General features: G+C 43.2%; 1 protein-coding gene across 2 annotated transcripts in view; it reads right to left on the reverse strand.

The window, feature by feature from the left end:
• The window catches only part of LOC110495135 (alpha-1,6-mannosylglycoprotein 6-beta-N-acetylglucosaminyltransferase B-like), a 158,761-nt gene that overhangs the window by 61,534 nt on the left and 80,919 nt on the right, over positions 1-16,308 (reverse strand). The window lies entirely within an intron of this gene.

Below are 16,308 nucleotides of genomic sequence, written 5' to 3' on the forward strand. Positions count from 1 at the left end.
TGGTTTTATACCTTTCTCCAAATCCGTGGCTAGGAGGAGGGAAGTCATTATCGGGCGAGTGAAGGTGTGTTTGTGCCTGTATATGTGTGTGTGTCAAGGCAGCTGTAGCGTAGGTGAAAGGTAAAAAGCTGAGGAGTTGTTAATTTGAGCTTCAAGTTCCGAAGGAGGGGGGGGATACAGATACAGAGAGATACACACAGAGACAGAGAAAGAGAGAGATACACACAGGGATATACACACACAGAGATACACACAGAGAGATACACACAGAGACAGAGAAAGAGAGAGATACACACAGGGAGATACACACAGAGAGATACACATAGAAAGATACACACAGAGACAGAGAAAGAGAGAGATACACACAGGGAGATACACACAGAGAGATACACACAGAGAGATACACACAGGGAGATACACACAGAGACAGAGAAAGAGAGCGATACACACAGAGACAGAGAAAGAGAGAGGGGGAGAGAGAGAGAGAGAGAGAGAGAGAGAGGGAGAGAGAGAGAGAGAGAGGGAGAGAGATACAGAGAAAGATAGATACAGAGGGAGAGAGAGAAAGAGAGAGGGGTGAGAGAGAGAGAGAGAGAGAGAGGGGGGAGAGAGAAAGAGATGGAGGGAGATACAGAGGGAGAGAGATACAGAGGGAGAGAGTGAGAGATACAGAGGGGGAGAGAGAGAGAGGGAGAGAGAGAGATAGAGAGAGAGATACAGAGGGAGAGAGAGAGAGAGACAGAGGGAGAGAGATAGAGAGAGAGAGAGAGAGAGGGAGGGGGAGAGAGAGAGAGGGGGAGAGAGACAGAGGGAGAGAAAGAGAAAGAGAGAGAGAGACAGAGAGAGAGAGAGAAAGAGGGAGAGAGATACAGAGAAAGATAGATACAGAGGGAGAGAGAGAGATACAGCGGGAGAGAGAGAGAGAGAGAGACAGAGGGAGAGAGACAGAGAGACAGAGAGAGAGAGAGAGAGAGAGAGAGAGAGAGAGGGGGGGAGAGAGAGAGAGAGAGAGAGAGAGAAAGAGAGAAAGAGAGATACAGAGAAAGATAGATACAGAGGGAGAGAGAGAGAGATACAGAGGGAGAGAGAGAGAGAGACAGAGGGAGAGAGAGAGAGAGATGGAGAGAAGGGGGGGAGGGAGAGAGAGAGGGGGAGAGAGAGACAGAGAGAGAGAGATACAGAGGAAGATACAGAGAGAGAGAGGGGAGAGAGGAGGGAAATAACATAATTTAGCCATTTTGTTTCTGCTAACTCACACACTTTAACCAGACAGAATGTTGCTTTGCGCTTGAGCGAACAACACACACACACACACACACACACACACACACACACACACTGATTAATGTGACACTGATGTTATTTCAGAATCTGCAACAAAGTTGCCGCAGTCATAAATTATATTCTAAATAATGCAGTTTTGCAAATCTTTAATATGCCAAGCAAAAAACACATCTCACAAATGGGTATTTTAATACGATATTTTCTACCGCAGTCACAAACAAGTAATCATCAATTCTACAGTAAGCTGCTTTCCCAAAAGTCCGTCATCACAAAAGAAGTACAGCTGTTCTAGAAACTAGAAATAGCATTGCAAGTGAGGCAATAGCAGCTGATTTTCATGTGTGCATTTATTGAAGTTAGCCAAGTCCTCCATTTTGTTTCCTGACTCAGCGCGCACGTGTGTGTGTGTGTGTGTGTGTGTTAACCCCCGTAGGGGAGGTGTATATACAGTGCATTTGGAAAGTATTCAGATCCCTTCACTTTTTCCACATTTTGTTATGTTACAGCCTTATTCTAAAATGTATCATATATCCCCCCCTCATTCATCTACACACAATACCCTATAATGACAAAGCAAAAACTGTTTTTGTAAATTAAAACAGAAATACCTTATTTACATAAGTATTCAGTCCCTTTGCTATGAGACTCGAAATTGAGCTCAGGTGCATCCTGTTTCCATTGATTATCCTTGAGATGTTTCTAGAGCTTGATTGGACTCCACCTGTGGTTAATTTAATAGATTGGACATGATTTGGAAAGGCACACAGCTGTCTATATAAGGTCCCACAGTTGACAATGCATGTCAGAGACAAAAACCAAGCCATGAGGTTCAAGGAATTGTCCGTAGAGCTCCGGGACAGGATTGTGTCGAGGCACAGATCTGGGGAAGAGTATCAAAACATTTCGCCAGCATTGAAGGTCCCCAAGAACACAGTGGCCTCCATCATTCTTAAATGAAAGAAGATTGGGAACCACCAAGATTCTTCCTAGAGCTGGCAGCCCGGGAAAACTGCGCAATCAAGGGAGAAGGGTGGTGACCAAGAACCCGATGGTCACTCTGACAAAGCTCCAGATTTCCTCTGTGGAGATGGGAGAACCTTCCAGAAGGACAACCATCTCTGCAGCACTCCACTAATCAGGCCTTTATGGTAGAGTTGCCAGATGGAAGCCATTCCTAAGTAAAAGACACATGCCAGCCCGCTTGGAGTTTGCCAAAAGGCACCTAAAGGACTCTCAGACCATGAGAAACAAGATTCTCTGGTCTGATGAAACCAAGATTTAACTCTTTGGCCTGAATCGCGTCTGGAGGAAACCTGGCACCATCCCTACGGTGAAGCATGGTGGTGGCAGCGACGCTCCCCACCCAACCTGACAGAGCTTGACAGGGTCTGTAGACAAGAATGGGAGAAGCACCCCAAATAGAGGTGTGCCAAGCTTGTAGCATCACGCCCAAGAAGACTCACAGCTGTAATCACTGCCCAAGATGCTTCAACAAACTTTTACTTATGCAAATGTGATATCAGTTTTTTAGTTTTTTGTTTTTATAAATTTGCAAACATTTCTAAAAACGTGTTTTTGCTTTGTCATTACAGGTTATTGTGTATATGCTGATGCAGAACATTTTGTGTTTAAATCAATTTTAGAGTAAAGCTGTAATGTAACAAAATGTGGAATAAGTCAAGGGGTCTGAATACTTTCCGAATGCACTGTATGTGATATCAATGTTCACAGTGAGGAGTTGAATCTGAGAGGAGGTGAACCAGGGCCTGAGGAGTCTCAACTCGCTTTAGAACACGTTAATGAATGGAGGATGGAGAGAGCAATCAAACGAAAGTGTGGAGCGAGTGAAACGGCTAGAGAAAAGCAGAGAGACTGGGGGAGAAAGAGAGACAGAAAGGGATGGAGCGAGTGAAACGGCTAGAGAAAAGCAGAGAGACTGGGGGAGAAAGAGAGACAGAAAGGGATGGAGCGAGTGAAACGGCTAGAGAAAAGCAGAGAGACTGGGGGAGAAAGAGAGACAGAAAGGGATGGAGCGAGTGAAACGGCTAGAGAAAAGCAGAGAGACTGGGGGAGAAAGAGAGACAGAAAGGGATGGAGCGAGTGAAACGGCTAGAGAAAAGCAGAGAGACTGGGAGAAAGAGAGACAGAAAGGGATGGAGCAAGTGAAAAGGCTAGAGAAAAGCAGAGAGACTGGGGGAGAAAGAGAGCCAGAAAGGGATTGAGTGAGTGAAACGGCTAGAGAAAAGCAGAGAGACTGGGGGAGAAAGAGAGACAGAAAGGGATGGAGCGAGTGAGCAAAAGAAAGAGAGATGACGCCAGACTAACGAAGACACATTGAGAGAACGAAATGGCTGTATTTACATTAGGTCCCCAAATACTTATATAACAGAAGGACCATGGTCCTTCAAAGGGTTAGAAAGGACGTTATTTACAGTAGAACGAGACTGGGTAAACAGCCTATGGCTGTTGAGTGTTCCTCCTGCCTTCCTCTAAACTTGTCCTCTGCCTTTAGATATTAACATGGTGGACCGAAAGCAATGCTTTCTAACACCGAGGTATTCTTAGGGAGAAACGGAGATGTTTTCACACCAGACTTGTTCTATTCAGTCCTACTTAGAGATGGGATGGACGTCTGGAAGGAATAGGGATGGTAGTGAACATACAGTTGCCGTGTGTGGGTCCCGTCGCTGAAAGCATTTAACCCATCCGTGCCATTTGTGTTCGGGCACACGTGTTTTTGGAGTGTGTGACGCATGCATGAGTGTGTGCCTGGGACGATGGGAGGACACCCTCGCTGGAGAGGAAAAACAAGACAGAGAAAGGTAAACTAGAGAGAGAGTGGGGAGCCCAATTCCAATCATGGCGTGTGTGTCTGTGCGTGTACATAGTGCAAGTGTATGCGTTGTGTGCGTGTGTTTGTGTGAGAGAGAGAGAGATGAATGGTCTGCAGGCTAACCGGTTGCACCGGGTACCCCACGCCGTGAAAGACAACACTGCTAGATGGAGACGGGCCCGGGGGAGGAGACGGAGAGGGGAATGGTGGGATAGAGGAGAGGAGAGATGACATCGAGACAACAGGGAATCATCCAGCCTCCGGGCCAGCTACCGTCATCACCACCTCAGACACACAAAGCCCTGAGCTTAGAGGCTATAGGAAGAGGCGGAGCTAAAAGGCACCAATTAATGTAAACATATACATGTACAGTTGAATTTGGAAGTTTACATACACTTAGGTTGGAGTCATTCAAATTTGTTTTTCAACCACTCCACAAATTTCTTGTTAACCCACTATAGTTTTGGCAAGTCGGTTAGGACATATACTTTGTGCATGACACAAGTCATTTTCCAACAATTGTTTACAGATTATTTCACTTATAATTCACTGTATCACAATTCCAGTGGGTCAGAAGTTTATGTCATGGCTTTAGAAGCTTCTGATAGGCTAATTGACATAATTTGAGTCAATTGGAGGTGTACCTGTGGATGTATTTCAAGGCCTACCTTCAAACACAATGCATCCCTACTTGACATCATGGGAAAATCAAAAGAAATCAGCCAAGATCTCAGAAAAAAAGCAGACCTCCACAGGTCTGGTTCATAATTGGGAGCAATTTCCAAACGCCTGAAGGTACCACATTCATCTGTAAAAACAATAGCATGCAGGTATAAACACCATGGGACCACGCAGCCGTCATACCGCTCAGGAAGGAGACGCGTTCTGTCTCCTAGAGATGAACGTACTTTGGTGAGAAAAGTGCAAATCAATCCCAGAACAACAGCAAAGGACCCTGTGGAGATGCTGGAGGAAACAGGCACAAAAGTATCTATATCCACAGTAAAACGAGTCCTACAGTGCCTTGCAAAAGTATTCGGCCCCCTTGAACATTGCAACCTTTTGCCACATTTCAGGCTTCAAACATAAAGATATAAAACTGTATTTTTTTGTGAAGAATCAACAACAAGTGGGACACAATCATGAAGTGGAACGACATTTATTGGATATTTCAAACTTTTTTAACAAATCAAAAACTGAAAAATTGGGCGTGCAAAATTATTCAGCCCCTTTACTTTCAGTGCAGCAAACTCTCTCCAGAAGTTCAGTGAGGATCTCTGAATGATCCAATGTTGACCTAAATGACTAATGATGATAAATACAATCCACCTGTGTGTAATCAAGTCTCCGTATAAATGCACCTGCACTGTGATAGTCTCAGAGGTCCGTTAAAGGCGCAGAGAGCATCATGAAGAACAAGGAACACACCAGGCAGGTCCGAGATACTGTTGTGAAGAAGTTTAAAGCCGGATTTGGATACAAAAAGATTTCCCAAGCTTTAAACATCCCAAGGAGCACTGTGCAAGCGATAATATTGAAATGGAAGGAGTATCAGACCACTGCAAATCTACCAAGACCTGGCCGTCCCTCTAAACTTTCAGCTCATACAAGGAGAAGACTGATCAGAGATGCAGCCAAGAGGCCCATGATCACTCTGGATGAACTGCAGAGATCTACAGCTGAGGTGGGAGACTCTGTCCATAGGACAACAATCAGTCGTATATTGCACAAATCTGGCCTTTATGGAAGAGTGGCAAGAAGAAAGCCATTTCTTAAAGAAATCCATAAAAAGTGTTGTTTAAAGTTTGCCACAAGCCACCTGGGAGACACACCAAACATGTGGAAGAAGGTGCTCTGGTCAGATGAAACCAAAATTGAACTTTTTGGCAACAATGCAAGACGTTATGTTTGGCGTAAAAGCAACACAGCTCATCACCCTGAACACACCATCCCCACTGTCAAACATGGTGGTGGCAGCATCATGGTTTGGGCCTGCTTTTCTTCAGCAGGGACAGGGAAGATGGTTAAAATTGATGGGAAGATGGATGGAGCCAAATACAGGACCATTCTGGAAGAAAACCTGATGGAGTCTGCAAAAGACCTGAGACTGGGACGGAGATTTGTCTTCCAACAAGACAATGATCCAAAACATAAAGCAAAATCTACAATGGAATGGTTCAAAAATAAACATATCCAGGTGTTAGAATGGCCAAGTCAAAGTCCAGACCTGAATCCAATCGAGAATCTGTGGAAATAACTGAAAACTGCTGTTCACAAATGCTCTCCATCCAACCTCACTGAGCTCGAGCTGTTTTGCAAGGAGGAATGGGAAATAATGTCAGTCTCTCGATGTGCAAAACTGATAGAGACATACCCCAAGCGACTTACAGCTGTAATCGCAGCAAAAGGTGGCGCTACAAAGTATTAACTTAAGGGGGCTGAATAATTTTGCACGCCCAATTTTTCAGTTTTTGATTTGTTAAAAAAGTTTGAAATATCCAATAAATGTCGTTCCACTTCATGATTGTGTCCCACTTGTTGTTGATTCTTCACAAAAAAATACAGTTTTATATCTTTATGTTTGAAGCCTGCAATGTGGCAAAAGGTCGCAAAGTTCAAGGGGGCCGAATACTTTCGCAAGGCACTGTATATCGACATGACCTGAAAGGCCGCTCAGCAAGGAAGAAGCCACTGCACCAAAACCGCCATAAAAAAGCCACGGTTTGCAATTGCACATGGAGGACAAAGATCATACTTTTTGGAGAAATGCCCTCTGGTCTGATGAAGCAAAAACAGAACTTTGGCCATAATGACCACTGTTATCTTTGGAGGAAAAAGGGGGAGGCTTGCAAGATGAAGAACACCATCCAAACTGTGAAGCACGGGAGTGGCAGCATCATGTTGTGGGGGTGCTTTGCTGGAGGAGGGAGTGGTGCACTTCACAAAATAGATGGCATCATGAGGGGGGAAAATTCTGTGGATATACTAAAGCAACATCTCAAGACATGAGCCAGGATGTTAAAGCTTGGTCGCAAATGGGTCTTCCAAATGGACAATGACCCTAAGCATACTTCTAAAGTTGTGGCAAAATGGCTTAAGGACAACAAAGTCAAGGTATTGGAGTGGCCATCACAAAGCCCTGACCTCAATCCTATAGAAAATTTGTGGGCAGAACTGAAAAAGTGTGTGTGAGCAAGGAGGCCTACAAACCTGACTCAGTTACACCAGTTCTGTCAGGAGGAATGGGCCAGAATTCACCCAACTTATTGTGGGAAGCTTGTGGAAGGCTACCCGAAAGGTTTGACCCAAGATAAACAATTTAAAGACAATGCTACCAAATACTAACTGAGTGTATGTGAACTTCTGACCCACTGGGAATGTGACGAAATAAATAAAAGCTGAACTAAATCAGTCTCTCTACTATTATTCTGACATTTCACATTCTTAAAATAAAGTGGTGATCCTAACTGACCTAAGACAGGGAATCTTTACTAGGATTAAATGTCAGGAATTGTGAAAAACTGAGATTAAATGTATTTGGAGAAGGTGTATGTAAACTTCAACTGTATTTGTTCATAGGGCATCACAGCCATCTTGGTCACCGTTAGAAGAATGGGGTTGTGGGAATTGTCAACGTCTGGTCATACAAATGTGTCAAAATGAGGATCAAAACACCTTCATATGCGCACCAGCATGATCTAACCCCCAATGCACCTGATGCCAAAACTGCCCTTCTGCTTGAAATGCTGATTTCTAGAATGTAAGTCTCCTGTGACCTATCTGGTGACCTGTGTGACCTTTCTCCATGGAGATGGTAGACCACCAGGTGGTGGTGACAGAAGTGCATATCGTTGGGCTGACCCACACACCAAGAGAGAGAGAGAGAGAGAGAGAAAGACACACAGAGAGAGAGAGAGAGAGAGAGAGAGAGAGAGAGAGAGAGAGAGAGAGAGAGAGAGAGAGAGAGAGAGAGAGAGAGATAGAGAGAGAGAGAGGCCTAACAGGGCCTGACATGCCTTAGATTGACTGACAACAGATTTGTCTCTCTCTGAATTTTCCTTTCTGTCTTTCTCGCTCCACTCTCCCAGCTTCTCTAGTGTCCTCCCTTACGGCTCAATAGGCTTTCTCTCTCTTTCACCTGACTGCCTTCCTTCATCGGACAGTCTCTGTCTAACAACTCTCTACGGAGCCACTGAACTAATGTCTTTGTTACAGTAAGCCTTCAGCCGGTACTGCCAATTCAGATAAGTGCAAACTCGCATCAGTCTTGAATATCAGGAGTTGATTTTATAAGTGATGTAAGGAGATTTAAAGTAGAAATGGAGAGGGGAGAGAGGCAACATGAAGAATAGGGGAAAAGACTTCTCTGAGTAATGTACTGTGGAAAGTGAATGAAAAGACCGAGTGGATGAGAGGAGAGTAGTCATTCCTCCAATCGGGTTGTGAATAAAGGAGGCAGAAAATTAGAGCCTCTCCCTCCTCTGTCCTTCCTCTCTTTTCATGACCAACAGCTGCCCAAAGAGACCTATCAAGCCTTCTTTTCACAGACTGAACCACATGCAGTATGAGTTACAACACACTGAGTTACAAAACACTGAGTTACAAAACACTGAGTTACAAAAAACTGAGTTACAAAACACTGAGTTACAAAACACTGAGTTACAAAACACTGAGTTACAAAAAACTGAGTTACAAAACACTGAGTTACAAAATATGTATGCATCAACGACCATGTAATATGAAGATAGCATTGCTGTGCACTACCATGGAGACACAACTATTTCTCAACTGTTTAACGTCAGATTTAGTTTTGAGACAGGTTATGATGCAGTGTTGTCATCTAATATAAAGACCTCACCCTTTTCCCTCCACACCCAGACACTTACACACTACATGATCAAAAGTTTGTGGACACCTGCTTGTCGAACGTCACAAGATCATTCGTGAGGTCGGGCACTGATGTTGGGCGATTAGCCCTGGCTTGCAGTCGGCATTTCAATTATTCCCAAAGGTGTTAGATTGGGTTGAGGTCATGGCTCTGTGCAGGCCAGTCATTTTCTTCCACACCAATCTCAACAAAGCATTTCTGTATGGACCTTGCTTGTGCACAGGGGCATTGTAATGCTGAAACCGGAAAGGGCCTTCCCCAAACTGTTGCCACAAAGTTAGAAGTACAGAATCATCTATAATGTCATTGTATGCTGTAGCGTTAAGATTTCCCTTAACTGGAACTATGGGGCCTTGCCCGAACCATTAAATACACCCCCAAACCATTACTCCTCTTCCACTAAACTTTACTGTTGGCACATGGCATCGGGGCAGGTAGTGTTCTCCTGGCATCCGCCAATCCTAGATTAGTCTGTCGGACTGCATTGCGCATGGTGATCTTAGGCTTATGTGCGTCTGCTCGGCCATGGAAACCCATTTCATGAAGCTCCCGACGAACAGATGTTGTGCTGACGTTGCTTCCAGAGGCAGTTTGGAAGTCAGTAGTGAGTGTTGCACTCGTCGGTCCCTTGGTGTGAGCTTGTCTGGACTACCACTTCATGGCTGAGCTGTTGTTGCTCCTAGATGTTTCCACTTCACAATAACAGCACTTACAGTTGACCGGTGCAGTTCTAGCAGGGCAGAAATTTGCCCAATTAACTTGTTGGAAAGGTGCCATCATATGAGGGTGCCATGTTGAAAGTCACTGAGCTCTTCAGTAAGGCCATTCTACTGCCAGTGTTTGTCTATGGAGATCGCATGGTTGTGCGCTCAATTTTAAACACCTATCAGCAACAGGCGTGGCTGAAATAGCCGAATCCACACATTTGAAGTGGATTGTATATATGTAAATAAGGTGTATAAGATGGATAGCAGTCCTCTCCCGTAGTGCTGGTAGTAAAATAACAGGTTAACAGGCTAACAGTGAAACGCTTACTTACTTTCCAACAATGCAGGGAGAAAAATATTTAAATAACAAGACGAGGAAGAAATACACAATGAGCCATGGCTATATACACGGGGTACCAGTACAGAGTTGATGTGCAGGGGTACGAGGTAATTGAGGTAGATATGTACATATAGGTAGGGATAACAGGATAGATAATAAGCAGTAGCAGATGTGTATGCGATGAGTCAAAAGAGTTGGTGGAAAAAGGGGTCAAATGCAGATAGACCGGGTAGCTATTTGGTTAACTATTTAGCAGTCTAATGGCTTGGGGGCAGAAGCTGTTCAGGGTCCTGTTGGTTCCAAACCGTGCGATAGCTGAGAGAGTCTATGACTTGGGTGGCTGGAGTCTTTGACAATTGTTGTTGAAATACATCTGGCCTGTAGTCTATCTAATTGTCTGTAAATTAGCCCTCATCTACATTATGCAATTATGTTATAGGCCCATAGAGGAGAATGTAGACTCAGCAGAATACACAGGCATGGGCTACATTCAATGTATGTATGTATGTGTGTATGTGTGCGTGTGCGTGTGCGTGTGTGTGTGTGGGTGTGTGTGTGTGTGCGTGCGTGCGTGCGTGCAGTAGCTACCACAACCAGAATAATGGATTACTAGTGGAAGACCTCTGTGATTCCACATTCATAGCTGTAACAATGCAATGGACAACAGATAGGGTTACATGAGGTTTCTTAGTTCACAGTAAATACAATCAAAACCCCCACACACCCACTGTTGCTGAATCATTGCTATTGTACCCCTCCCCCTCCCCCCTATAGGCTCTCCCTGTCCACTCATTCATCTGTCAATCCTAATAGAATCATCTATCCATCCGTCTACCTCATTGACAGACAGGGGCCGTGAGGATCTGGCAAACCTTCAAGCCTTCTTTATGTGGGCTGTTGTCCTATATAGTGTACATTGTTGAACTGAGCTGATTTCAAAATCAGATGATGTGCTAAATGTAATGGAATCCAATCTGTAAAAGCGGTATCTGAAAGGCAAATTATTTAGCTGAGTATTCTGTCTGCCTCGTTGCTTTCTCTGCCACGTTTGATTACTGACAAAAACGCTGATTGCAATTTGTCAGCAGAAAAACGGAGAGATACGAGCGAAACCAACATTTCAGACAAGCCTCAATGATAAGTGGCTTCTGTTTCCTTCTGCGATAAAAGACAAATGAATAAACAAGAAAAGCTTTTCAAAACAATGCCTTGGGCTTTTTGCGACTTGGCGGCGAAACTAAAACATTTTTATGTCGTTGTGTCGCACTTGGCTGCCAACAAAAATCCACACTTACTCTTCAAACAGCAAATCTGCCATCTTTAAGTGGCCCACTTCTCTGTGTCCTCACTTAGGCAGAGAGAGCTACAGAAAACATGTGACGAAGAAACAACACCTTTCCACAAACCCATATTAATAAATGACGACCCTTCACGCTCTCTTGCGCCGACATCGTGAGAGCGTCGTCTTCTTATTCTTCGTGATATCAACCTCTTGTATGTCCCAATTATTTTGTCCAGTGAAGCGTTCACCCAAAAAATATCAATAGAACCATTTCTGTTTATCAAAGCCAAATCTAAAGACAGACCGATAGCAAAAATAATTGCATATCCCCCAGTGACAGCGAAATTGCTACTAATATCACATCTGTCGAATCCAAAAGGCCAATGTTCTTTGTCCTGTTGAAAGCATGGGGTCATGGGAAATAGGGGCGAGGTGCAGAGTTTCAAGTCAACAATGGCGAGTTGGGTTATAGCAAACAACCTTGTTCGATAGCACTTGAAGCAAGAGAGGTGGCGAATGTAATAAAAGATAAAGAGAGAGAGAAAGACAGAGAGAGAGAGAAAGACACACACAGAGAGAGAGAGAACAACACAGAGAGAGAGAAAGACGCAGAGAGAGAGAGAGAGAGAGAGAGAGAGAGAGAGAGAGAGAGAGAGAAACAAAGACACAGAGAGAGAGAAAGACACAGAGAGAGAGAGAGAGAGAGAACGACACAGAGAGAGAGAAAGACGCAGAGAGAGAGAGAGAGAGAGAAAGACACAGAGAGAGAGAGAGAGAGAGAGAGAGAGAGAAAAATAAAGACACAGAGAGAAAGACACAGAGAGAGAGAAAGACAGAGAGAGAGAGAGAAAGACACAGAGAGAGAGAGAGAAAGAGAAAGACACAGAGAGAGAGAGAGAGAGAGAGAGAGAGAGAAATACACAGAGAGAGAGAGAGAGAGAAACAAAGACACAGAGAGAGAGAAAGACACACAGAGAGAGAGAAAGACACACAAAGAGAGAGAGAGAAAGACACAGAGAGAGAGAGAGAGAGAGAGAGAGAGAGAGAGAAAGAGAAAGACACAGAGAGAGAGACAGAGAGACAGAGAGACAGGGAGACAGAGAGAGAAAAAGGTGTTAACAGAGAGAGAGAAGACAATATATGAAAGAGAGAACAAAAGAGACAGACAGAGAAGAGGAGGATATACAAGCAGGTAGAGAGAGAAACAAAGGGCATGTTTGGAAAGGAGAAGTAGAGAAAGAGACAGAGAGTTGGATTGAGTGGGGCACTTCACTTAGTCAGAATCTCACAAAACAGTGGAATTGGCTAAGCCAACAAACCATGACTCAGCTCCAAACATCTCCTTATATCAAAGAAGCTAAAAAAAATAATGACTCCAAGACAACTCAATTCATAATCCCCAACAGGTTGGCAGCCAACCACACTACCCAATCCATCTCCATATGACTAAACCTGGCTGACGATGTTTGACAATCTCTTGTGATTTACAGAGTCTTTAGCCCTGCTTTTAGTAGCCAAACACTGGCCACCGGCCCCGGAGTGTCTTAACCAATGAGACAGACTTACTGGTCCGCCCGTAGCCGGCCAGGAGACGGCGACTACTGTATCCGTCTGCACAAAAAAGGGATATATGAAGAGGTGCTGACTGGATGAGGGGAGCGGAAAGAGACACAACATTGCACCATTGACTGGAGAGGAGGTCACTGACGATCGATGGGGTCACTAAATAACTCAAGAAGACTGCAGGGCTGTGTCCCAATCAAAAGGCAGCTGCCTGCTGCCTACCTGCCTCCAAAGGCAACTAACTTAGTAGGTAGCACTTTCCCAGTAGGTACTGTAACTGCCAATCTGGACGGGATTTGGAAGGCAGCATCATGTGACAATGCATTTGCATTCCACCTAGCGCAAGGCGTTTGCTAGCAATTCATTGAACAACTGTCCCAAAATGGAAATAGCTGACACGAATAACAAGTAAAAAAGTAACAGAATCCATCCCCTCAGTACCTGTCCATAGGTTAAGTTGACATCGACCAGAATAATTATCCTGCAGTATAGGGTTCTCCTCTCCATCTTTGTGGACAGCAAGCAAGCTTGCACGCATGATACGGGATACCGTTTTTTTTTGAGATAGCTTAAATAAGATATTTTACTGACTGTTTAAGAATGATTAATAGCAAGAATAGTGATGGTTCACTGTTAAACTAATATTATATTTCAGCCGCTAATGATTTTCTATGAGTAGGCTGACATTGTGATTAATTCATACAACTATCATACCTGTGCATATTATTAAAAGACACTGATGTTCAGGATAACATGGTTTTATATTTGTTGATAACTAATATTTTAAGGTGATATGATGCAATCTAACTAGATAAGAGGGCCTAAGCTACTTCATCCTAATGTAAGCTAAATGCATTGGATACGAATGCTGGCGTGATAAAAGATACCATGTCCAATGTAATTATATGAATGCATATCAAACAGGAATATGTGTTCAATGAAATGAAGACAGCATTGCAATATGATTGATGTCTTCCTCTGTCACGAACGTCGTCTTGAAAATGACCAGACCAAGGTGCAGCGTGGTGAGCGCACATTTTTCTTTATTATAAATGTCGTCAACAAAACAATAAACAACCAAAATGACCGTGAAGCTTACCTGGGCTATACAGGCCACTAACAAAGACAACTACCCACAAAATACAAAAGGAAAAAAGGCTGCCTAAGTATGATTCCCAATCAGAGACAACAATAGACAGCAGTCCCTGATTGAGAACCATACCAGGCCAAAACGTAGAAACACAGAACATAGAGTTCCCCACCAACCAAACATAGAGAATAAAAAGATCTCTACGGTCAGGGCGTGACATCCTCTCTCCTTGCAGGGGATTAGACAGATGAGCAACAGGTACCAGAGGCCCAAGCCTCAAAACCAGAAACATGTGGAGACATCAACACTTGTCATTTTGAATAAATGTTTAACATTTGCATTTGTTTTCCTGTATCTGTGCATTAGTCCTTAAAACACAGTCCATTCTACAAAATAAGTCATTCCCAAGTGAGGGAAATCTCAAGGAGATTAACCTCCAACATTCAAAAACTTGTTCTTTACATGAGGGCAAATTTTGTCATTTTATACAGAGGACAGGAGTTTACACATTTTTGTTCCAGCCCTTTACTAATGCTTCATTTCAACTAATTGTGGTCTAAAGTGAAGACTTGCCCACAGTGCAATCCCGTGGGACAGAAAATGACATCTGTATTTTAGAATGAGATTCATAGGTTACAATGTCCTGAGAAATCTGTGTGATTAACAATAACATGGGTGAATCTTTTTCTATCTAACATTGTGATGATGCACAGTCCTTAATCACATCCTGGGATATGGTGATTATCATGGTGGCTTGGAGGTTCCCAGCACGTTCTTTACATCAGCAGGGTCTGAACGTGAGAGCTGGAACAAGCAGAGGGAAATGGGGGGAGAAATGAACCTCATTGCTCAAATGTCAGTGCTGGTTCAAGTCACTGAAGCCACAACTACCTTTATAAATATGAAATCATTTTTTTATTTTTTTAAATCAAGTAAAAGTAGAATAACTTAGCCTCTAATTTTAACTAGTAACAACCAACCAAATCGTGCAACACAATAGGGAAGGGAAAGCGACAAGAGAAAGTTAGCTAACGTTAATGTTACGTAAAAAGACACTATATGCAGCTAGCTAGCTAGCAAGCAAGCTTGCTAAACAGACCCATTAACAGAATGCACAAATAACTTGGCAGGCTAGCAAGCCTAGAATGAACAGAACACAGCTGGCTGCATTTCCTACATTTTGTCATTAGATGTTGTAAAACAAATGTAACAGGTCTGACCTCCAAACGGGTCGGGCAGGACTGTTTTCTCCTGTCAAGCCAATGCAATGGAGTAATACGCGATCAGGTGTCCACTTTTGTCCCCGAAAACAAATTTGCTACAGTACATGTTTTTATCTGGCCAGCAAGTTCATCAATTCATAGATTTAAAAACTGTCTGGGTCTTCACAATTGACAGATTGTTGAATTTACGATTAGAGCTAGTTAGTTTAGTTGTGCATCTCTAAACAGCTGATAAGCAGGATGAGATCACCTACTAATGTTAGCTAACGATGATGTGTTAGGTAGCTAGCTAGCTTGGCAATGGGCTGATAAACAAGTTACTCAACATTTGAATTCAAAATGTTATATGAAAGTAATTTGTTGAAAATTGTAACATAATTTTGTGAATAAATAAACGTTATACTTACATTTTTCTTCTTATTCCTTATTCTTCTGGAACATCTTCTCCCAAGTGAGGACATGTGTCCACCCTTAATTCAGAATTGTTTTGAATTTTCGGTGTGCCGAAAGGGGTTATGGGATAGCCTCCTCAGGGAACGACACACGGGATGCTAAGGTGCCTGATGAAGGCACCTTAGAAATCAGCATTTTAAGGTACATTGGGATTGGGACATCCTGCCTAGAAAAGCTGCCTAAAAAGGCAGAATCCTTGTCAATTGGGACACAGCCCAGGTCTAAGGTTCTGATGGGCTGATGTATTGGGTTAACTGGGGTGGTAGAGCGGGTATATTGATGTGGTTAAAACAATATAAAACTGTTTAAGGTGAATAGGGGCCCAGTGATAATATCACTTGCTTTCTACCTGAAAATTGGTTCTAAAATACAGTGCCTATAGAAAGTCAACCCCTTTAACTTTTTTAACATTTTGCTGCATTAAAATGGAATTCAAATAGATTTTTGATCCTACAGATCTACACAACCTACTCCACATTTTCAAAGTGAAAGGAAGTTATAGAAAACTTATCTGACAGGGCCTGGATAGTTTTTTTTTTAGGATCAAAATAAATATGAAAGGAGCAAAGCCAAGGTAAAAAGTTTGAGGAGAACCCACCTCAGTCTTCTGAAAACCTAACCCTGAGATAGGGTTGTAATTTTCTG

Source organism: Oncorhynchus mykiss, chromosome 17 (assembly GCF_013265735.2).
Source record: "Oncorhynchus mykiss isolate Arlee chromosome 17, USDA_OmykA_1.1, whole genome shotgun sequence".
Lineage (NCBI taxonomy): Eukaryota > Metazoa > Chordata > Actinopteri > Salmoniformes > Salmonidae > Oncorhynchus > Oncorhynchus mykiss.